The sequence below is a fragment of the Pongo pygmaeus genome, chromosome 1 (assembly GCF_028885625.2).
Source record: "Pongo pygmaeus isolate AG05252 chromosome 1, NHGRI_mPonPyg2-v2.0_pri, whole genome shotgun sequence".
In the NCBI taxonomy this organism is placed as follows: domain Eukaryota; kingdom Metazoa; phylum Chordata; class Mammalia; order Primates; family Hominidae; genus Pongo; species Pongo pygmaeus.
Genome location: NC_072373.2, coordinates 179,608,710 through 179,634,666, shown reverse-complemented (window position 1 = coordinate 179,634,666; position 25,957 = coordinate 179,608,710). Strand labels below are relative to the sequence as shown.

At 37.0% G+C, this 25,957-nt stretch overlaps 1 protein-coding gene and 2 pseudogenes across 1 annotated transcript in view; 2 read left to right on the top strand and 1 right to left on the bottom strand.

Annotated features, from left to right (window-relative positions):
• The window catches only part of FAF1 (Fas associated factor 1), a 534,220-nt gene that overhangs the window by 390,735 nt on the left and 117,528 nt on the right, over nucleotides 1-25,957 (bottom strand). The gene's annotated exons all lie outside the window — the stretch shown is intronic.
• LOC129036858 (protein SET-like) lies at nucleotides 11,712-12,632 on the top strand (annotated as a pseudogene).
• On the top strand, nucleotides 23,862-25,440 carry LOC134739092 (small ribosomal subunit protein bS6m-like; annotated as a pseudogene).

Sequence of the window (25,957 nt, the reverse complement as noted above, 5' to 3'; positions counted from 1 at the left end):
TATTCAATAACACAACAGAGTGACTATAGTTAACAATAATTTAGTGTGTATTTCAAAATAGCTAGAAGAGAAGATTTGGAATGCTCCCAACACAAAGATAAGTGTTTGAGGTGATGGATATCCTAATTACTGACTGTATCATTACACACTGTACACATGTATCAAAATATCACATGCAACTCATAAATATGTACATTATGTGTCATTTTTTTAATTGGGGAGGAAAAGCCCAAAAATATTTCTGAGACAAACCTTAAATATAAAAACCTAAAAATGTTAAAATGAAGTTTGTAAAACTAGAAAAATAAATATCATGAAAATACTAACAGAAGTTTTCTATCTACTAACTATGTAACAAATATTACAAAGTCCTATGTAATACAAGACATAGGACTTTAAGGCAAGAGGGAGGTCTTTTTCATAATGAAAAAAGGGTCAATCTACCCAGAATATGTATCATCTCTAACTCTGTAGATACCTAAAGAGCACATGATCAAAACAGAATTAAAAAAATAAATAGAAAACTCCATAATCATAGGGGAGATTTTAACATATATCTACCAGTAATTGATAGAGAAGGGGAAAAAAACAAAATTAGTAAGAATATAGAAGACCTGAACACAAAAAAACCTGACATAATAACAAAGATAACTGGATCTAACAAATCCAGACTAGGCATTCTTCTCATGTGTACAAAAAACATTTACCAAAATTTCAGTATGTATTGACCAATAAAGCAAATCTCAATGAATTTCAAAGGACTGAAATCACATAGTATATTCTCTAAACAAAGTGGAGTTAAGCTAGAAAACAGCACTAAAAAGTTAAATAGAGAATGCCTCTATGTTTGAAAATCAAGCAGTATACCTCAAAATAACTCTCAGGGTCAAAAAAGAAATTAAAACAAATTACATATTTAAATTAATGTTTAATAATGAAAATACATGATGGCAAAACATACGATATGCATCTAAAGCCATGTTTGAGTGGAAATGTATAGCCTTAATGATACATATTAAGTATGAAGACTTCAAGAAATGATCTAAGCACTCATATCGATCAATTATAAAAATGAAAGCAAATTAAAACCAAAGAAAGAAGAATTTAAATGTAAAGATAAATATGAAAAATTTTAAAAAGAGTAAACAAATACTCTTTCTTGTGTGGAGAAAGCCACAAATATTCTCAAAAGTCCATAAAAAAGAATCCAGTAAAAACTGGATCTTTAAGCTGGGCACAGTGGCTCATGCCTGTAATCCCAGCACTTTTGGAGGCTGAAGCGGGTGGATCACTTGAGATCTAGAGTTCAAGACCAGCTTAGCCAACACGGTGAAACCCCATCTCTACTAAAATACAAAAATTAGCTGGGCGCAGTGGCACACACCTGTCATCCCAGCTACTCAGGAGGCCGAGGCAGGAGAATCACTTGCACCCGGGAGGCAGAGATTGCAGTGAGCCAAGATCACGCCACTGCACTGGAGCCACCTGGGAGAGAGTGAGACTCCATCTCAAAAAAAAAAAAATGGATCTTTATTAAGACTACTAAAATTAATACACCCTTGGCCATAGTCAAGAAAAAGAGACAGTGGATCCACATGTTCGGTATTAGAAATAAAAGAGGAAAGTCTGTACAAATCCTACAGATATTTAAAAGATCATAAAAGAATATTATGAACTTTATGCCAATAAATATGAAAATTTAGATAGACAAATTCTTAGCAAAATACAACCTGTGAAGACACAAGAAAAAACAGAAAAATCAGTTTAGTCTTATATCTACTAAAGATACCAAATCTTTAATTAAAAACCTTCTCACAAAAAAATTCCAGACACAGCTTCACTAATGAATTCCACCAAACATACCTAAAGATTATTTAAAGAATACCTAAATACCTAAATAAAATATCTGAATAAAAAATATCTAATGAATATCTTAAAAATACCTAAACCAATATCAAAAGAAAAATGTACATAATTACGACAGAGAGTCTAAAAGAGTACTAAGAGACAAGTTCAATAAATGGAAGGATATTCTATGTTCATAGATTTGAAGACTTTATACTGTAAATATGTTAATTCTTCCCAGATTCATCTTCAAATCTGATATGATCTCAATTACAATCCTGGAATATTTTTTGAGGAAATTGGTAACCTGACTGTAAATATATGTGAAGATACAAAGACCTGAGAATATCCAAGACCATCTTAGTAAAGAAAAAGTTCAAAGACCTACACTACCAGGTTATCAAGACTTTTAATAAATAAAACAGGGTAGTACTGAATGAAGCAAGTATAGACAAATAAACAAATATAAAAGACTAGAGAATTCAGAAACAGTCCCATACAGGTAGGAATACTTGATTTACGACAAAGATGGCACTGCAGAGAAGTAGGGAAAGAAGGGTCTTTTCTCTTTTTTTTTTTGTCTTTTTTTGAGACGGAGTCTCAGTCTGTCGCCCAGGCTGGAGTGCAGTGGCACGATCTTGGCTCACTGCAAGCTCCACCTCCTGGGTTCATGCCATTCTCCTGCCTCAGCCTCCCAAGTAGTTGGGACTACAGGCACCCACCACCATGTCCGGCTAATTTTTTGTATGTTTTAGTAGAGACGGGGTTTCACCATGTTAGCCAAGATGTTTTCGATCTTCTGACCTCGTGGTCCGCCCACCTTGGCCTCCCAAAGTGCTGGGATTACAGGAGTGAGCCACCGCGCCCGGCCAAGAAGGGTTTTTTCAATAAATGATGGTTAAATGGATACCCCATGAGGAAAACAAAACAAAACTTCAGCCTCTCTTATACCAACACAAAAATTAACTTTCGATAAATTACAACACTAAATGTAAAAGGTAAAAACAATGCTTCTAAAAGAAATGCAGGAAAATATCTTCATGAGCTGAAGGTGGACAGATTTCTTTGAAAACAGGATCCAAAAAAACAAAAAGGAAAGAATAAACTGAACTACACTAAAATTAGTTATTCTTGCTCATTAAAGACTCATTAAAAGGGCAAAAACACAAGCCACAGAATAGATGATGATCTCTGCAACACACAACAAAAAGCTTCTATCCAGAAAATATAAAAAACTCTTGTAAATCAACAGGAAAAAGACACACAGTTCAACAGAAAAGAAAGAAAAAGATTTGAATAGGCACTCACAAGACAGCATCCCCAAACGGCTATTAATAATCTGGGAAGTATAATTTAAAATCACAATGAAATGCCTCTAAGTTCAAAATAATGGATTAAAAACTAAAAAGGCTGACAGGTAGTGAGTGGCAAGAATGTAGAGCAACTGGAACTCTCAAACTCTGCCAGTAGAGAGTAGGAGATAGGTTGTACTGACAACCACTTTCATGAAAGCAGTAATGTGATATAATCATAGTGTGGTGAGGGGTGGGTAAGGGAGAGGCATTCCTGTGAGGAGCTGTATTTTAAAGTCAAAGCAGATGATGGTACCAGGCCAAATTGAAGGGTCTGTTGTGTGGTGGGATAAAACAAACAAAAAAGGCATTATTCTTCAATTTCTTTTTTAATGAGATCTCACAGTTTTGCTTCCACAGTATCACCTACTATGAATACAGAATTTACTGTAAACTATAAATCAATTCACCCCCAACAAAGCGACCTCTCATTAGAGTCTAACCTCAACAGTGTTGACAACCATCTGCTGCCTTCCTTAACACATTCCACAAAAGGAAAACAGGCATGTGTGCCAAAGTAGGAAGCTGAGACTGCAACTCAGGATTAAAGGCAGTCAAAGGTAACACCCCTTCCCAAAAGTCCATTTCTCTTTCAGAGCATTCTGTACTTAGTGGAAACATCAGGAAAACAAGAAACTACCTACACACCCTTCTCTTTTTTCCTATTCCACTTGTTTCTTCTAAATCTGGACAGCTGACATTATATCCTGTTACTGAGCTGCCAATTATTGACAAACCAAGAGCCAGCATTCCAGTTGTTTAAACCTCATGAGCCAAACTGCTTTTGCAAGTGAGAAGAATAAGAAAAATATCATTGTAAATCAAAAAGCACTACTAGTTTGAAAGAAATTGTGAGGTTACAAAAGAAATAATGGTTTGGTAATTAGAATCTGGCATGCAGGAACCACCTAAACCTTGGTGTCTTGCTATGTCCCTTTTAGGTTCAGGTGGGCTGATGGAAGAGAACTGCATCTACATCAGAGACATCTAGATTAACACAGTATATCTAACTCTCTCTTCATGACCCCCAGGGTATCATTCTTGTTTCTTTTTGTTTTTGTTTTTTGGGTTTTTTTGGTTGTTTTGAGACAGAGTCTTGCTGTGTTGCCCAAGGTGGAGTGCAGTGGCATGATCTTGGCTCACTGCAACCTCCACCTCCTGGATTCAAGCGATTCTGCTGCCTCAGCCTCCAGAGTAGCTGGGACTACAGGCACGTGCCACCATGCCCAACTAATTTTTGTATTTTTAGTAGAGACGGAGTTTCACCATGTTGGCCAGGCTGGTCTCAAACTCCTGACCTCAACTGATCTGCCCGCCTCAGCCTCCCAAAGTGCTGGGATTACAGGCGTGAGCCATTGCACCCAGCACCACAGGGTATCATTTAAGACACAGAGACATTGGGAAAAAGGTTGTTCTTATAAACTTTCTATAATAGTTATTAGAGTTAATTCAAATTGACTGTTAGATCAATACAGACTGACCATCTCAGCAACTAATACATCTTCTATAAACATTTCCAAGTTTTACCAACCTATATTTTGTAATCTGAATAGAATTTGTTATTAGTTTATCAAATAGATTAGCCAGTGTATATTGTGGCTTCCTCCAGGGCTCAATTTTTTTTTTTTTTTTTTTTTTTTACCAACTCCAATGGCTTCCCATCTCATTTTAAAATTAAAAAAAAAAACACATTTAAAACTTTACTGAAGAACATAAAAAGGAATGTTGAAAAAATGAGAAGTTATTCCTGACTGCAAAGACTACTGAAATGATGCCAACTGATCCCAAACGAACTTATAAGAATAAAGAAATTCTAGAGGTAATATCAACAGAATTTTTTGGTAACCTAAACCCATTTGGAAGAAAAAAAGTTGAAAACAACAAAAACATTTTTGTAAAAGAGTATAATGAAAATATACTTGACTCATCATTTGTAAGTAAACATTATAAAGCTACATTAAGGAAAACCATTTGAATCTAGTTCAAAAACAGATTTTTAAAATCACAAAAACAACAAAGGAATAGCCCCAAAGAAACCATAGTATATAGAAAAATTCAACATATGCTAAAGGTGACTTGAGTCAGTAGACAAAGCAGGGATTTTTTTTTTAAAAAGTTCCCAATTAACAAATAATTAGCTGAAAATTTAAATCACTATTTACACAGTAACAGATCTTTAATGCACTCTTTAAGTGCACTCCATGATCCAGCAGCACTTAAGAACCTATGACTTCTTAAGCTACTCTCTTTTGACCCAGTGTCTTTACACCTGATATTAGCTTTTTCAGCAAATTCCTTGTCTTTCTTCAAGATTTAAATGTGCAACTTTAGGCCCCTCCAGAACAAATATAGAACCTGTCTTCTGTATTCCTACAGCACCATGCCCAGCCTGTCATATTGTACTGCAGATACTGGTGTCTACATCTGCCTTCCAGTGACACTGGGAGCTCCTTAAGAACAAAGAATATATCGGCCGTCTTTCTCTACACCTTCCCCTTGTACAGTGTTGGGGTTCTTTAAATGTTTGTTGAGCAAATGAATGAATATGATCAAGAGAAAACAAGACCCCTACTGATAAGAGTTTTTTCTAATTGCTAGTAGCTTCCTATAGTGGGTTGAATAGTGTGTCTAAAAAATTCATGTCTTTTTCTAAAAATGTGAGCCTTACTTGGAAACAGGATCTTTGTAGATGGGATTAAAGGAAGGATTGGGATTACATTGGTAATCCCAGATGGTAGATCCTATAACCCATAAGAGTATCCTTATCAGAGACAAAAAAAAAAAAAAAAGAACTGAGACACAGAGAAGGCCCTGTGAAGGGTGGTAACGTGAGCCACTCCCCATCACTCATATTACCACCTGCGCTCCGCCTCTCGTCAGATGAGCAGCAGCAATAGAGTTTCACAGAAGCATGAACCCTATTATGAACTGTGCATGCGAGGGATCTAGGCTGTGTGTTCCTTATGAGAATCTAATGCCTGATGATCTGTCACTGTCTCCTATCACCCCCAGATGGGACCGTCTAGTTGCAGGAAAATAAGTTCAGGGTTCCCATTGATTCTACATCATGGTGAGTTGTATAATTATTTCATTATACATTACAATGCAATAACAGAAATAAAGTGGAGAATAAATGTAATGAGCTTGAATCATCCCAAAACCATCCTCTACTCCAGTCCGCAGAAAAATTGTTGTCTACAAAATCAGTCCCAGGTGCTAAAAAGGTTGGGGACTGCTGATTTAGAGGACTACTAGCAGAAAAGACATTAGCACCAGCAGCCTCAACAGTTGTTACCACTGTCCAGTACTGGCACAGAATCCAGCAGTAGCAACAGGAACAAATTGGTCACTCAGCACTTCCCAGACTTAGTATCAACTTTGATAAAGAAAGATTTCTAGCTCTCTTGATTGTCTGGGCTAGTAAGTGCCAATAGCACCCTCAGAGTACAGTAAAGATGTTTTCTAAAGCTCCCTGTTTAACAAATATGAGAGTTTGACAAACACTAAATTTAAAGTGTGCAATTTCAATAATATTAAGAAGACCACCTTCCTCACAGTGCAAGTCCAAGTGAAGAAAATCCTCAATACCAAAACTTCACAACCTTGGAAAATGATGAGTAAGTAAGGATAGTTATTTGTTTTTACTGAAGGTTCCCAACCTCTTTTCCCTGTCTTTACGCTGTTTCTGACTGATAATCCTCTTTCTGTGTGTTTTAGGGAGCTGTTTCCCCATGTGGGAAAATAACATTTTCTGTGTAAATCTGAAAATAACTATGTCTCTAGTTATAAAGTTCCATTTCTTTGCATCCTCTTTTGAAGCTAAGGCAGAAATAAGAAAAAAAAATTAAGCTATTTATTTCTCTCAAAATAGAATACCTAGTTCTCTGTTTAAGTCAACACAGGCTTCAAATCTTGGAGTCCTTTTTTGCAGCAAAGACAGGATCTGCAGAGAAGACAATCACTCTACTATGCTGTTATGGCCTTTTTTTTTCCCCTTACACCAACCAATTCTGACATCAACTTTGCAATTCTCCAATCCTCTGAACACCAACTGGGTCTCCAACAATTCAATTCTATTCTGACACTAACTACCCAGAGTTAATGTCGGACTCTGTAGGTTTAAGAGTCCACAAGATTGCCCTCACTTCAAATGCCAATTGCAAGTATTAGGTCCCCTGGTTACCCAGAATGCAGTCCATCTTGGCTACAAATGTGAAGTTTCCACAACCCCCTCCTGAGGTTTGATATTTGGCTAGTACTCACAGAACTCAGGAAAATGCTTTTTCCTTACCATTACAGGCTTATTATAAAAAAAAAAAACAACTCAGGAACAGCCAAATGGAAAAGATACACAGGGTGGTAAGGTGTATGGGGGCGGGTGTGTGGGAGACAGTGCTTCTATGCACTCTGCAGGTATGCCAACATCTCAGCACCTCACTGCATTCACCAATCTGGAAGCTTTCCAAATCCTGTTGTTTAGGGGTTTTATGGAGGTTTCATTACATAGGCACAATTGATTATCATTAGCCACTGGTGATCAACTTAATCTCCATCCCCTGTCCTCTCCCCAGAGGTTGGGGAGGTCATGCTGAAAGTTCCAAGCTTCTAATCAAGGCTTGTTCTTCCTGGCAACTAGCCCCCATCCTGAAGCTATCTAGAGGCCCACCAAGAGTAGCCTCATTAGAACAAAAGACACTTTTATTACCCTTATGGCTCAGGAAATTCCAAGGGTTTTAAGACCTCTGTGCCAAAAATCAGGGACAAAGACCAGATATCTTTCTGTGATACCACATTTGCCCTTACCATCTCAAATTGTAAAGTTTCTTTCACAATTATTTCTCCTTTTCCAAATATTGATCACATTCCAGGCGCTCATGAAACCACATTACTCTCTTAACTGGTCTCTCTGCATTCATCTGGTTTATCCCCTTTGATATGGTTTGGATTTATGTCCTCGCCCAAATCTCATGTCAAATTGTAATCCACAATGTTAGAAGAAGGGCCTGGTGGCAGGCGACTGGATCATGGGGCAGATTTCCCCCTTGCTGTTCTCATGATAGTGAGTTCTCAGGAGATCTGGTTGTTTAAAAGGGCGTGGCACCCCTCCCTTCGCCCTCTTCCTCCTGGCGCCAGCCATGTAGGACGTGCCTGCTTCCCCTTTACTTTCCTTCCACCATGACTGTAAGTTTCCTGAGGCCTCCCCAGCCATGTTTCCTGTACGGCCTGCAGAACTGTAAGCCAATTAAATTTCTTTTCTTTATAAATTACCCCGTCTCAGGTAGTTCTTTATAGCAATGTAAGAATGGACTAACACACCCTTCCAACCCATCCTACACATTCTGTCAAAGTGAAACTCATAAGACCACTACCAACATGTCATCTCTCTGCTCAAAAGCCTTCCCAAGAAAATCAGAGTCATTGGGAAAGACAGGTAAGAGGTCAGGAAACACTTAATTCAACCTGCTATTAGATGGATGAGATAATTGAGGCCAAGAGACCAAGGCCAAATTACAGTAACTTGCCTAAGAAAGTATGGCAAATAAGTGGCAGAGCCGAAACTAGAAATCAGGTCCCCTAATTACTATTCCAATACTCAAGATGAACAAAACAAATAAATATAAAAGTCACAACAACCTCTATGGAAAAACTGATATATGTTAGCCTCCCTAAGGAAAAGTATATTCATAGTGTGGGGATTAGAAGGAGGTTCACTAATCTCCATTCAGTAATAAACATTTACTGAACACTGAATATCTGTGAGGTGTGACTTTCAACGAATTCACAGTATTACAGCAAAAGGCATGAAAACAAATAGTTATAATGTAGTTCTGTAACAGATGTATGCACACGGCAAAGAAAAAATACCTAATACAGCCAGTGAAGGCATTATAAAGACTTCCTATAGGAACTTACTCTTTGGAGTCTTGAATAATGAATGCAACAGATAACACAGCAAAGAATGAAAGACTAGGGTAGTAACAATTATAAGGGCAAGCAGTTATGACAGACTAAAGCTTTAATTCCATTTTTCAGTGTGGCTGAAGAGTAGCACAGATGTGAGGAAGTATGTGAAGATGAGAAAAGAAGGCAAGAACTAGATTATATGAAGTGCTTTATTTGCCATTTTCATTCTATCAATGAAGAGAAGCACTATGACCAGAGTGGGATTTTAGAAAGATCACTCTGTCAATAGCACAGAAGCTCAACTAAAGAAAATAAGGTTGAATACTGAAAAACTGAGTAGGTAGGCTCTTCCAGTAATCCAAACTGAGACTTAAGCAATGGCAGTGTTATAAAAAGTTAAGAGAAAGATTTAAGAGAAATTTGCTTATGTACATTGGAAAGAATGCAGACTCTAGAGTTTAAGACCTAAATTCAAATCCCCCAGTCACTGTCTATGAGCTTTGCAACTTAGAACAAATCATTTAACAGGAGGCTGAGGCAGGAGAATCACTTGAACCCAGGAGGTGGGGGTTGCAGTGAGCCGACATTGCGCCACTGCACTCCAGCCTGGGTGACAAAGCAAGACTCCATCTCAAAGAAAAAAAAAAAAAAAAAAAAATCACTTAACCTTGTTAAGCCTATTTCCAAATCTCTATTATGAAACTGTAAAATTGGAGACACCATCTAAACACAGTAGCTGCTGAAAGAATTTAATAAGATTCATGAAAATCATCGAACACATAGAACCAGATATTAAATATGTACTTGAAAAACATTAGTTCTCTTCCCCATTTCTTCTCCCCCTAGAACCAATTAGGTAAGAGTATAGTAATTGTAGGATGCCTTCCAGATATGCGACTGGTCTATTTGGGTAGATCAAGGCACCATTACCAAGGAATAATCTACAGAGGAAAAAAGGAACAAGTTTGTGGTACACTGCATTTAAAATAATCTGTGGGACATCAAGGTTGATACAGGGAAGACTGCAAGGCTTAGGAGGGAAGTCTGGGCACAAAAGTAGCTGGCTATGATCTTGGGAATATTTCTCTAAAACACACTGTTCATTTGTAAAGTGAAGAAAATACCACCTATCTCATCTATTTCACAAAATAGAAATAGGATGTACACAAATACTCCCTCTGTATGTAGTTTTTTGGGGGATTTTTGTGTGTGTGTTTTTGTTTTTTGTTTCTTTTATTTATTTATTTTTTTTTTTTTGAGACAGGGTCTCATTCTGTTGTCCTGGCTGGAGTGCAGTGATGTGATCACAGCTCACTTTAACTTTGAACTCCTGGGCTCAGGCGATCCTCCCACCTCAGCCTCCCAAAGTGCTGGGGTTATAGCATGAGTCACCAAGCCCAGCCATGTTTTGTAAACTGTAAAACATTCTTAAATCATGGAGTAGCATTATTAAACTGTAGGAAACAAAATAATAAATAAGTATTGAACATACATTCAATAATCTCTTACAAAGGATAATGTTAGAGACAAAAATTGGACCAAAATAGTAAGTTGCACTGTCCTAATGTTACAGTTTATTCTTTGTGGAGATTTTGCCCCCAGCTTTTAAAAAAAATTTCCATCTAGAGAAAACTTGAAAGAAAAGTACAATGAACATCAATGTACCTTTCACATGGATTCAATAATTGTTAATACTCTGACAAGTTTACTTTCATCCTTTCTGGTCAAATACATATACCATTTCTTTCACATTTGAAGGTAGGTTGCAACCTTATAAACATACACAATTATTATGTGTCAATTAAAAATAAAACAATTTTAAAAGAAAGTAAATTGCAAGCATTATGACACTCTGTCCCAGCATTTAATCTTAAGAATAAGGATATTCTCTTTATAACCACAATATCATTATCAAAGTCAAAAAAATTAATATTGACTCTATACTGCAACTACAAAATAGTACATATTTGAATTCTTCCAACTCTTCCAATTGTCTCTTATAAATGTATGTTATGTTTCTTTTTTTTTTTTTTTTTTTCTGTTGAGATGGAGTCTTGCTCTGTCACCCAGGCTGGAGTGCAGTGGCGTGATCTTGGCTCGCTGCAAGCTCTGCCTCCCGGGTTCACGCCATTCTCCTGCCTCAGCCTCCCAAGTAGCTGGGACTACAGGCACCCGCCACCATGCCCAGCTAGTTTTTTGTATTTTTAGTAAAGACGGGTTTCACTGTGTTAGCCAGGATGGTCTTGATCTCCTGACCTCATGATCTGCCCGTCTCGGCCTCCCAAAGTGCTGGGATTACAGGCATTAGCCACCGCGCCCGGCCGTATGTTATGTTTCTTGTTCTTGTTTTGGATCTAGATCTACTTAGGGATCACGTATTGTTGTATTTAGTTGTCTTTTCTCTTGGTCTTCTTGAATCTGGAACAACTTCTCCACCTTTTTGTTTGCTTTACATGCCACTAACAATTTTAAACTAACTATTTTATAGAATAACCTCCAATTTCGATGTGCCTGGTTGCTTCCTCATGATTAGATTCAGTTAAACATTTTTGGCAAGAATACTACATAGAGTTTTCAACCTGCTTCCGGACGAGCAAGGAGACTTGTGGTCTGGTTCTGGGACTTCCCTAACAGCATGGCCCCTAAACGCCAGTCTCCACTCCCGCCTCAAAAGAAGAAACCAAGACCACCTCCTGCTCTGGGACCGGAGGAGACATCGGCCTCTGCAGGCTTGCCGAAGAAGCGATTGAACACATTGATGAAGTACAAAATGAAATAGACAGACTTAATGAACAAGCCAGTGAGCAGATTTTGAAAGTAGAACAGAAATATAACAAACTCCGCCAACCATTTTTTCAGAAGAGGTCAGAATTGATCGCCAAAATCCCAAATTTTTGGGTAACAACATTTGTCAACCATCCACAAGTGTCTGCACTGCTTGGGGAGGAAGACGAAGAGGCACTGCATTATTTGACCAGAGTTGAAGTGACAGAATTTGAAGATATTAAATCAGGTTACAGAATAGATTTTTATTTTGATGAAAATCCTTACTTTGAAAATAAAGTTCTCTCCAAAGAATTTCATCTGAATGACAGTAGTGATCCATCTTCAAAGTACACCGAAATCAAATGGAAATCTGGAAAGGATTTGATGAAACATTCAAGTCAAACGCAGAATAAAGCCAGCAGGAAGAGGCAGCATGAGAAACCAGAGAGCTTCTTTGCCTGGTTTACTGACCATTCTGATGCAGGTGCTGATGAGTTAGGAGAGGTCATCAAAGATGATATTTGGCCAAACCCATTACAGTACTACTTGGTTCCCGATATGGATGATGAAGAAGGAGAAGGAGAAGATGATAATGATGATGAAGAGGAGGATTAGAAGATATTGATGAAGAAGGGGATGAGGATGAAGGTGAAGAAGATGAAGATGATGATGAAGGGGAGGAAGGAGAGGAGGATAAAGGAGAAGATGACTAAATAGAACACTGATGGATTCCAACCTTCCTGTTTTTTTAATTTTTTTCCAGTCCCTGGGAGCAAGTTGCAGTTTTTTTGTTTTTTTTTTTTTTTTCCTCTTGTGCTCAGTTGCCCTGTTCTTGAGGTCTCTTTTCTCTACTCCATGGTTCTCAACTTATTTGGGGGGAAATACCTTGAGCAGAATACAATGGGAAAAGAGTCTCTACCCCTTTCTGCTCGCAGTTCGCTTTTATCCCTTCCTGTCTGAACAAAAACTGTATGGAATCAACATCACCGAGCTCTGTGGGAAAAAAGAAAAACCTGCTCCCTTCGCTCTGCTGGAAGCTGGAGGGTGCTAGGCGCCTGTGTAGTAGTGCATAGAATTCTAGCTTTTTCCCTCCTTTCTCTGTATATTGGGCTCAGAGAGTACCCTGTGTCTCTATGTGAATATGGACAGTTAGCATTTACCAACATGTATCTGTCTACTTTCTCTTGTTTAAAAAAAGAAAAAAAAAACTTAAAAAAATGGGGTAATAGAAGGTCAGCAAAGGGTGGGTTTGAGATGTTTGGGTGGGTTAAGTGGGCATTTTGACAACATGGCTTCTCCTTTGGCATGTTTAATTGTGATATTTGACAGACATCCTTGCAGTTTAAGATGACACTTTTAAAATAAATTCTCTCCTAATGAAAAAAAAAAGAATACTACATAAAGGATTTCTTTCTTTACAAATATTTTAAGATGTTGATTTGAATATGGATTATATGTTTTCTACAAAAAGAGTCAAATGCTAGTCAAGTAACTTCTATTGTATAAACTCAAAGACAACAATGGAAGGATAATTACTAGATCTAACATTGACCTATAAAGTTTGTACCAAATACATACCCAATCTGGAAACTAAATTCAGACCTCAACTTTATGAAAACAGTAAAAGATAGGGTTGGGAAAGGGGAAGATCCTTTTTTTTTTTTTTTTTTTTTTTTTGAGACAGAGTCTCACTCTGTCACCCAGGCTGGAGTTCAGTGGCGCGACCTCAGCTCACTGCAACCTCTGCCTCCCGAGTTCAAGTGATTCTCCTGCCTCAGCCTCCCGAGTAGCTGGGACTACAGGCGTGTGCCACCATGCCCAGCTAATTTTTTGTATTTTTAGTAGAGACGGGGTTTCACCATGTTAGCCAGGATGGTCTCCATCTCCTGACCTTGTGATCCGCCGGCCTCGGCCTCCCAAAGTGCTGGGATTACAGGTGTGAGCCACCGCGCCTGGCCGGATGCTCCTTTATACAATGTGCCCCTTAAAAACATAAAGCACCTCTATCATCCCTTAAAAAAAAAAATCAAATCATAAAGGCATGCACTGCTTTTTAAACATATTTTGGCATATCACAACACGATGGTTTTATGCACTGAACCATCTGGGGTAAAGCCTGCAGATACCATCAGATGGTGGATGTTCTTTAAAAAATAAAATAAAATGAAGAATCTATACTTGAGGATATTCATCAACTGATATTTTCAAAGCTCTGAATTGTTTAACAAAAAATTTTATCCTATGAAACTCATGTAAACTATAGGATTAACATATAATATTACATTAACTTATAATTTTACATTTTAATGTAAAATTTTACATTACCTTTAATTTTACATGTTAATGTAAAGTTGTAAATTACAAATATATAATTATATATAAATATAAGCTTTGTTCTATGTTATATATATAATTTTACATTAACATAATTTTACATGTAGAATTATAAAGTAAAGATATACATATTTTATATAATTATAAAAATTAAATTATAAATACACATTATTCTGCAATTTCTCTAGAAAATATCTGTGACAAACAGCTGCTCCCACAGATGTTACTGGGTTTTGCAAATATAAACATTCTAAATAATGTAATTTTCTCTCAGAGAAATAACATGCAGAGCATTTTGTTTTGAAAACCCCTTAAATGTGATAACTATAAAGAATACATCACTATTACTATTAGATTTAGTAATAACTCTTTCAAAATTGTAACAATAAAAGTATCCAAATCAGATTCAAATTCAACTCTGGCCAATCCAACAGATGGTGTTCTTTATACACTAACACTGGAAGCTGAATATATGTTTCCAGTATTCACTACCAAATTATAAACCCCTAAGATCAATGTTTGTGACAAAAACACAAGGGGGGAAATATCCAACTTAACTGTGCTACCAGGCACACCTATGACCTCAGGTACTGCTTTTTTTGATGTGATCAGAGCACAAAGAATTCTACTGCAAGCAGCAGAGAAGTTTTCTTCATAAAAAGAAATATATCTCTGTTTTGGTACCAATACCATGCTGTTTTGGTTACTGTAGCCTTGTAGTAGAGTTTGAAGTCAGTTAGCGTGATGCCTCCAGCTTTGTTCTTTTGGCTTAGGATTGACTTGGCGATGCGGGCTCTTTTTTGGTTCCATATGAACCTCAAAGTAGTTTTTTCCAATTCTGTGAAGAAAGTCATTGGTAGCTTGATGGGGATGGCATTGAATCTATAAATTACCTTGGGCAGTATGGCCATTTTCACAATATTGATTCTTCCTACCCATGAGCATGGAATGTTCTTCCATTTGTTTGTATTCTCTTTTATTTCATTGAGCAGTGGTTTGTAGTTCTCCTTGACGAGGTCCTTCACGTCCCTTGTAAGTTGGATTCCTAAGTATTTTATTCTCTTTGAAGCAATTGTGAATGGGAGTTCACTCATGATTTGGCTCTCTGTTTGTCTGTTATTGGTGTATAAGAATGCTTGTGATTTTTGTACATTGATTTTGTATCCTGAGACTTTGCTGAAGTTGCTTATCAGCTTAAGGAGATTTTGGGCTGAGACAATGGGGTTTTCTAGACATACAATCATGTCGTCTGCAAATACGGACAATTTGATTTTCTCTTTTCCTAATTGAATACCCTTTATTTCTTTCTCGTGCCTAATTGCCCTGGCCAGAACTTCCAACACTACGTTGAAAAGGAGTGGTGAGAGAGGGATCCCTGTCTTGTGCCAGTTTTCAAAGGGAATGCTTCCAGTTTTTGCCCATTCAGTATGATATTGGCTGTGATTATTTGCCCATTCAGTATGATATTGGCTCTTATTATTTTCAGATACATCCCATCAATACTTAATTTCTTGAGAGTTTTTAGCATGAAGGGTTGTTGAATTTTGTCAAAGGCCTTTTCTGCATCTATTGAGATAATCATGTGGTTTTTGTCTTTGGTTCTGTTTATATGCTGGATTACATTTATTGATTTGCATATATTGAACCAGCCTTGCATCCCGGGGATGAAGCCCACTTGATCATGGTGGATAAGCTTTTTGATGTGCTGCTGGATTCAGTTTGCCAGTATTTTATTGAGGATTTTTGCTTCAATGTTCATCAAGGATATTGGTCTAAAATTCTCTTTTTTGGTTGTGTCTCTGCCCGGCTTTGGTATCAGGATGATGCTGGACTCATCAAATGAGTTAGGGAGGATTCCCTCTTTTTCTATTGATTGGAATAGTTTCAGAAGGAATGGTACCAGTTCCTCCTTGTATCTCTGGTAGAATTCGGCTGTGAATCCATCTGGTCCTGGACTCTTTTTGGTTGGAAAGCTATTGATTATTGCCACAATTTCAGAGCCTGTTATTGGTCTATTCAGAGATTCAACTTCTTCCTGGTTTAGTCTTGGGAGGGTGTATGTATCGAGGAATTTATCCATTTCTTCTAGATTTTCTAGTTTATTTGCGTAGAGGTGTTTATACTATTCTCTGATGGTAATTTGTATTTCTGTGGGATTGGTGGTGATATCCTCTTTATCATTTTTTACTGTGTCTATTTCATTCTTCTCTCTTTTCTTCTTTATTAGTCTTGCTAGCAGTCTATCAATTTTGTTGATCCTTTCAAAAAATCAGCTCCTGGATTCATTAATTTTTGAAGGGTTTTTGTGTCTCTATTTCCTTCAGTTCTGCTCTGATTTTAGTTATTTCTTGCCTTCTGCTAACTTTTGAATGTGTTTGCTCTTGCTTTTCTAGTTCCTTTAATTGTGATGTTAGGGTGTCAATTTTGGCATTACCATTCAGGACATAGGCATAGGCAAGGACTTCATGTCTAAAACACCAAAAGCAATGGCGACAAAAGCCAAAATTCACAAATGGGATCTCATTAAACTAAAGAGCTTCTGCACAGCAAAAGAAACTACCATCAGAGTGAACAGGCAACCTACAAAATGGGAGAAAATTTTCGCAACCTACTCATCTGACAAAGGGCTAATATCCAGAATCTACAATGAACTCAAACAAATTTACAAGAAAAAAAGAAACAACCCCATCAAAAAGTGGGCAAAGGACATGAACAGACACTTCTCAAAAGAAGACATTTATGCAGCCAAAAAACACATGAAAAAATGTTCACCATCACTGGCCATCAGAGAAATGCAAATCAAAACCACAATCAGATACCATCTCACACCAGTTAGAATGGCAGTCATTAAAAAGTCAGGAAACAACAGCTGGAGAGGATGTGGAGAAATAGGAACACTTTTACACTGTTGGTGGGACTGTAAACTAGTTCAACCCTTGTGGAAGTCAGTGTGGCGATTCCTCAGGGATCTAGAACTAGAAATGCCATTTGACCCAGCCATCCCATTACTGGGTATATACCCAAAGGACTATAAATCATGCTGCTATAAAGACACATGCACACGTATGTTTATTGCGGCACTATTCACAATAGCAAAGACTTGGAACAAATCCAAATGTGCAACAATGATAGACTGGATTAAGAAAATGTGGCACATATACACCATGGAATACTATGCAGCCATAAAAAATGATGAGTTCATGTCCCTTGTAGGGACATGGATGAAATTGGAAATCATCATTCTCAGTAAACTATCGCAAGGACAAAAAACCAAACACCGCATGTTCTCACTCATAGGTGGGAAGTGAACAATGAGAACACATGGACACAGGAAGGGGAACATCACACTCTGGGGACTGTTGTGGGGTGGGGGGAGCGGGGAGGGATAGCATTAGGAGATATACCTAATGCTAAATGACGAGTTAATGGGTGCAGCACACCAGCATGGCACATGTATACATATGTAACTAACCTGCACATTGTGCACATGTACCCGAAAACTTAAAGTATAATAATAATAAAATAAAACAAATAAATAAATAAATAAGAAATATATATTTATTATATTTATTACCCTGCTGCTTGCTTAATGACTGCATATTTTGTTGGCAACTGTGAAAGAAAAGCAGAAATAAAAGGAGTTCATTTCATCTCTACTATTATTTTTACAAACAAGAAAAAAATCAAGCTACTGCCGACTTATGAGATGCATTTGCTTGCATTAGTTTACAATGATGACCCCAACACCAAGCAAATGACTACTATCAAATGGTCACGCACTCCAAGTTCACATACTCCCGCTAAAAATTCACAATATTTGTTTGATATGCAAAGAAGTCTGATATTAATAGACTTTAGTCGCATTTCATATTTATAAATTACTATTTCTCCAGGTGCTTTATTCAACCAGAATTTCATAAGGCCATGATCGCTAATAATAGCCTGACAAGAGAAAAAGATGTCAGTAAGTAAAAGTAATAAAGAAAGGGCCTAAATACTGTTGATCAGATTTTGCTAATTCTAACATTTTATGCTTTCACAGGAAGCAAGAGTGAGGTGTTCTACACAAGGAGACTTATGACCTGTCAGGTCCTTATAATACCTATATCAAGATGGCTATGAACCTGTTTAATCTTCAATACCAGAAAATAGTTGAAAAAGAAGAAAGAAAAATATCTGGACATGCCACGCTGAAAACAAATACACTACAAATCACATTCTACTACAGCCATCCCAAGATACTTGAACAAGAATAAAAGAAAAAGAATTTCAAAAAGCTAAGGCTTTTCAAATTTAATCAACTTCCAAACATACAAAGCCTAGATCCTGACTGCTTATACTTCAATACTATGAACAAACCCAATCCTCAAAGCCATAGCATAATATCTCTGTAAATCTAACTGATGTTCAATAAGGGACAAGGCAATTTAATAAGGAAGGAATAATCTTTTCAAAACTGGTGCTAAAACAAGTGAGTATCCATTTGGCAGAAAAAAATAAAATAAAAAAACTTCAAACCTACCCTCAAACCATACACAAAAATTACCACAAAATGTATCATATACCTTAACATAAAAGCTAAAAACTGTAAAATTTCTAGAAGAAAACACAGGAAAAAATCTTTATGGCCTTGGTTAAGGAAAGGATTTCCCACAGAGGACACAAAAGCATAAACAATAAAATAATTCATAAATTGAATTTTATTCAAATTAAAACCTTTGACTGTCAAAAGACCCCACTAAGAAAATGAAATGGCCAGTCACAAACAAAAATGTGTTTATTCTACAAATACGTGACAAAAGACTAGTACCCACAATATATAAAGAACTTCTATAACTCAATAATAAGAAGAAAATCCAAATATAATGCACAAAAGATTTTAATAGATGCTTCACCAAAGGAAAAAAATAGATGGCCAATAAGAACACAGGAAGATTTATAAGGAATCTTTCTGTGACAATGGAAATGTTCTATACACTGCTAAAGGTATTAAATACACAGACATATAGAATTGTCAAAATACATCTAACTATATATTTTAGATTTATATATTTCACTTTATAAACACTATAACTAATAAAAGTATTCCATAATGACTAGCGTTAGCAAAGACCACACTGTTATCTATAAATTGGTATACTTCTCAGGCCCAGTCAAGCAACTGATATCAAATTTGACTAAGCAATTTCACTTTTAGGAATTTATCCCAAGAAAACTGTCAGACAAGTAAATATAAGGGTATTTATTACATCGTTGTTTTACTTATGGTAGAGAAAAATTACAGAGCCTAAATTTATATTAATAGATGATTAATTAAATAAATTATATCCTATAATGAAATACCACTCAGTCAAGAAAAAAATGATCATATGGGTTATTGAAGTTAAGACTGGTACTGATGCCACATACTACTGAGTCTGGAAGTCCATCAGGACCCAGCCACTTCCCACATGAATGCTATTATTTGATAAAAATAGTTAATAGTGAACACAAACTGTAAGAGTGGTAACAGTAATCTTACATCCCAACTATAGCACTACTATGGCCAAAGATCTGGCACAGCAATGGCTCCACTACAGCAGTAAGAAAAAGATTTAAAAGAAGTTTCAACAACAGCACATGATAGTGAATGAAAAAGATCCTTGCTGACGGACTGATTCCTAAATCCCCTTGACACATATATATAAAATTTTGTCTTCAACATTTATGTATTTTCTCTCATCTATAGGCTTCAAAATTTTTAAGACATTTGTGACCCAAAAGAGTTTAAGAAAAATTGGTATGTGTGTACACATGCTTATATTGATCCCAGGAAGAAAAAAAAGACTAGAAGGAAACATACCAAAGTGCCAAAAGTTGCAGTGTAAGATGGTGACTTTCTCCTTTGTGTTTCCATACAGTTTTAAATTTTTCAATAATATCCGTGTATATTCATGCATTAAAACAAAATATATTTAAAAAATAATTAACACCAGTAAACTCAGAAGAAATACAGGATAAACCAAGCTTTTTTTTTCCCCTTTCTTTCTTTGCCTTTAGGGTTGTAGTAAAAAGGAAGATAAAGGCCTAGGCTTTTGACTAGCAAAGAAAAGAAAGATACGAAGTTATCTGAAAAACAACATTTTGAAGCAGCCAATCTGTTAACATGGCAAGAAATGAAGATAATTGTAAAAAATAAAAAGCTAGATAGTAAAATTTTTTTAAAGTTATTAAGGTAAAAAGAAAAACCCACATATGGGGCATAAAATTTTAAGGAGATCAATTAAAAGCATGGCCTGAATAAATTAATGAATCCAAAACTTCACTTTAACCATCAGTTTGTTTCCTTTCCTTCATACCAGTTGCTAAGCAATAGCTGCCTAAGTGCTGGACTGTTATACTTCCTGACTAAGAATGCTGGATCATTACATTTCCAAACTAAGAGTTTTGGACTCTGTTACACTTCCTGACTGACCAGGAATGCAAGGGCCTCATTATACTTTCTAACTTACTCGGAATTCTGAACTTTATTTCTCCTTACTGACCAAAAACATAAGACTCTGTTATACTGTAAGTATATTAAGAGTCATTACCCTAAGCAGGAGTGTTGGATCCTCACTAACTAGGAGTACTAACCCTTTCACATTGACTTAACTAAAACCAATACTTTCATTCTCATGTAAAAACTCTAGATTTTGAGTTCCTAGGTTGATGCAGCCCAAATGGTGAAAGGGAGGTAGGTAGATACCAAGAAAAAGAGTCAAGGGTCTGGGTAATTATTTCCTTGAAACAATAATTAGCTTTTAGCTTGCCATTTGAGGTCTATATTAAGAGAAAACCATTTTGTAATCCAAACCAGTATAATTTTAGATCATTCTTAAGCATGTATTTTAATACTACCTGCATTACTGAAAAAATCATTTTTGGATTATGAATTATCAAACTAAAATATTCTTGCCACACACAAAATTCTTGTCTACAAATTCCTATAAAACCAGACCCCTACCTCTGCTTGATCTTCTCCTCTAAGCACACTCCTTTGCTCACTATATTCTAGCCACATTAGATTTCTATCTCTTTTTCCAACACATTTGCTGTCACCTCAGGGCCTTTGTGTTTGCTTTTCCTTCTGTTTTCACCTGGCTGGCTCCTCGTTCTCACATTTCAGCTAAAATGCTACCCCATAAAATAACCCTACCCGACTCTACAATATAAAATAACCCCCTCTATATCTTTAGTCATGCTATTCTATTATTCTATTTGGTTTTCTTTGTGGTATTTATCATATTATAAAATTACACTGTATATTTATAAATTTACTTCTGCAGATTATCTGACTCCCATCTACTCAAGAATATAAAATCCAGTAAGACTGTGGACTTTCTTTGTCTTGTTCACTGCTACATCCCCTGTGCCTAAAACAGTGCTAGCACAACAGTAAGGGACTCAACATAATATTTGAATTCACTCATAATAAGAGAATGAGATAAATTCATTTTGGAATTATTTACTAGCTTTATAAAATATCAGAGCAGGTGATGGAAATAGAGATGCTATCGAATGCCAATTACCTTTGTCTAAAACCAAAACCTAAATTTGCTACTTCAACATTCTACTAGTGATCACAACTGATTTTTTTTTAATATTGAGGGCTGTGTGTCACATATGTGATAACAGGGTTTGCCTATGGTTTCTGACCTAATTCTTTTTCTTCATTTTATGGATATATAATAGCTGTATATATTTATAGAGTACATGTGATATTTTGATACAAGCATACAATGTACAATGATAAAATCTGGGTAATTGGTATAACCATCACCTCAAACATTTATCATTTATTTGTGTTGGGGACACTCCAAATCTAGCTATTTAAAAATATACAATAAATTATTGTTAATTATAGTCAGTCTATTGTGCTAAAGAACATCAGAACTTATTCCTTCTATCTATTTTTATACACATAAACCAACCTCTCTTCATCCCCCGCTCCCTATCACCCTTCCAGCCTCTTGGTTACCACCATTCTGTTCACTACCTCAATGAGATCAACCTTTTTAAGCTCTCACATATAAGAACATACAATATTTGTCTTTCTGTGCCTGATGTTTTATTTAACATAATGTCCTCCAGTTCTATCCATGTTGCTGTAAATAACAGGATTTCATTCTTTTTATGGCTGAATGATATTCCATTGTGTGTGTGTGTATTGCATTTTCTTTAATTCATTCATCCTTTGATGAACACTTAGGTTGATTCAATATCTTGGCTACTGTGAACAATACTGCAATAAGCATAGGGGTGCAGATATCACTTCAAAATACTGATTTCCCATATTTTGAATATATACCCATCTGTGAGAATTGCTGGGTATATGGCAGCTCTTTTCGTTTTTTGAGGAACCTCCATACTGTTTTCCATAATGGCTGTACTAATTTACATTCCCACCAACAGGGTATAAGTGTTCCCCTTTCTCTGCATCCACCAGCATTTGTCATTTTCTGTCTTTTTTATAGTAGCCACTTTAACAGGGTGAGATGATATCTCATTATGGTTTTGGTTAGCATTTCCCTGATGATTAGTGATGCTTAGCATTTTTTCATGTACCTGTTGACCATCTGTATGTCACCTTTTGAGAAATGTCTATTCAGATCATTTGCCCATTTTTTTAATCATAGTATTTGTTTTTCTGCAGTTGAGTTGAATTCCTTATATAGTCTGGTTTTTAATCCCCTGTCAGGTGAATAGTTTGCAGATATTTTCTCCCATTCTACAGGCTGTCAATCACAACTGATTTTTAAGATGCTTTGAAACAAACATGGCTACAGGGAGAAATATGTGTACGTGGCAGATACTTAGATATTCACTTTTTCCTGCTAAACCTGTACATAATTCCATAAACCTTAATATATTGCTTTAGGCAGATACTATCAATGGCCTTTGTGCACAGCAAAATATAACTGAACAGAATTGGCTTAAGTGTTAGAACTGTTTGTCATATCTAGTATACTGGAATCTGAATCTAGAGTCTGAAGACCTGGGCTTCGAGTTTTCATCCCACAGCAGTGTCAACATGATGGAGCCAAGAAACTGATTCAGGAAAAATGAATACAAAGAATCTGGAAGATAATGTGAAGGTAGCAGTATCAATAAATTAGAGATGCTACTGTGCTTTAAGCATTTTCCAAGTCACGTTATGGGTATGAGATGGTGTGAGAAAAGAGGGGTACCTGAAAATAAGATTATAAAGAGGGTGTCAGTGATTGGTAATGATAAAGTTATGGTCAAGATTATAACAGACGGTGCCCTGAGCAAGATAAATGTTTGAAAGGCTGTGTGGAAGAAAAGGTTTTAAGTACCAAGGAACAGCGATTCCAAATAAAGGTTTAATAAAAGAAAAATAAAGGTTTAATAAAATAAAAGGTACAGAAATCTAAAATGTGGTGGGACTTCCAGCTAACTGAAGTCAACAGTGACTGCTTACTATCTGTCATCCAATATCTCCATCTGTCTCAGTTATCAATTTATTGACTCTCAGATCCAAAAGCATCCTTCAATTATGTTCTGTGATTTAAGAAAAAAAAGAAAAGAGAAATCTCTTTAGATATCTCTCTCCTTTAAAGTAAGCATGATATTAACCTTTCTCTGTAAAAGGCACTGGAAGGACACTGCAGAAGGAAGATGTTCGCCTGCAGTTTCTGGCTGCAACTTGGGAGCCGGCAGTATGAGCGTGAGGATACCCAGTATTCTCAGCCATGGGTCCAGAACACTCTCTTTCTGCAACCTTGCAGTCTTAGCCTACCAATAACCTTTCCATGGCCTTCTCAACATGCAAACGAGTGTTCAAAGGCCTCCTGTCCACCCACTAGGACTCTGACTTCCTCTGTAAAACCCTGTACACAGCCTGCCTGTGGTTAGAGGGTTAGCACCAGGCTGCTGCTCCTGCAAACTGCCAACCACCATGTGCAGTCTGTCCATGCACAGAGGGACCCCACACTCTTTGCAAGCCCATTGTGTACCCACTCTTCTGCTTGCTGATTTGCTCCCCCACCTGCACAGAAGATGCTAACTGCTTGTCCACTGACTACGAACCAGCCCTAGCCTGGTGTAGCCAAACCAGTGAACCTCTTTTCTATTCAGTAGGCTGAACTACATCTTCAACAAGATGTGTATCCCTTCTAAGTTTGCCCTTCCTTGAGACAATTTCTTGGGAGAAATTTCCTGGGAGAAATAAACCTCAAACGAAACCTAACTCAAAATTATACTCAAACTCTTAGCATAAATAAAGGGAGACTCGTGGCCAGACGCAGTGGCTCATGCCTGTAATCTCTGCACTTTGGGAGGTCAAGGCGGGTGGATCACCTGAGGTCAGGAGTTCGAGAACAACCTGGCCAACATGATGAAACCCCGTCTCTACTAAAAATACAAAAAATTAGCTGGGCATGGTGGGGCACGCCTGTAATCCCAGCTACTCAGGAGGCTGAGGTAGGAGAATCACTTGAACCCAAGAGACGGAGGTTGCAGTGAGCCAAGATTGTGCCACTACTGCATTCCAGCCTGGGCAACAAGAACAAAAGTGAGAAAGGAAAAGAAAGGAAAAAGGAAAGAAAGGGAGACTTGTTTCCAGGCATAAAATCTATTTGCCTTTGTCTATACTATGCTACATACGATGTACAGCTTTCGATAAAAATTACAATGCATACAAAAAAAAGAAAAAGTACATTTGCAAGTGACTAGCTGTCATCAGAAACAGACTGAGGGGGCCCAGGCTCGTGCAGCTGGAGCATGCTTTTGCCGCCCAGGAGATGTCAGGCCCGGCCACCTCTAGGTCCCCGCCATCCCTGCCATCCTGCCCCTTCACGTCCTGGGAACCAGCTCGCTTCCGAGCCACACGCATCAAGCCTCCAGGCATGCCCCGCTATGCCACGGCCACAGACTGCTGCTGCTTTGAAACATACAATAGAGGTTCTGATGGAAAAAGGAGCAATAGTGAGGAACTTGGAAAACCCGGGTGAGTGAGCACTTCCTTGTAAAATCTCCACCAACAATCAGTGGCACGACAGAGGCGGGTATTTCCTGGTGAATTTTTATGCACCAACCATAACTGTTGAAAGCATGATAGAGCACTTCTCCAAACGTAGATGTGATTAGACCGAATACTGTCAAACAACCTCTGACCCAGGAACTAAAAGAATGTGAAGGGATTGTCCCAATCCAACTTAAAGGAAAATTATATTCCACAAAGAAGAGGAAGAAGTGAGAAGATTTACCAGGGATTAGCCTTATATTTAATCCCTTCATATTTGAGCAGCATGGATGAGAAGAAATAGTTTACAAGCTTGGCCTTTTATATATAAGAGTGTATTGCAGGTGCTGTTTGATTTTTCTAAGATATTTTTAGTCCTTGATCCCGTTTGCTGAGAGAGGTGAGGAACTGCTCACTGACAGCTTCTCTGTAATCTGTGGTACCAGCAGATCATTATTGATTTTGTTTTCATTTCTCTGTCAGTGAGGACTTTTCCCCTTACAACAATAACACCATTTTGAAGAGCAAAACTTATAATACCACCTGGGATTGTGAGTTAGTCATTCAGACTGCATAACCATGCAGAAATAAAAATTGAAGACTAATGTATTAATTATATGGGCAATTTTTGCTTTGATAATAAACATGATTTTAGAAATTAAAAAAAACAGACTGAGATAGGACACAGATGTTAGAACAGGAAATTTTAGATGACTATGATTAATATGCTAAAGGCTCAAATAGAAAAAAC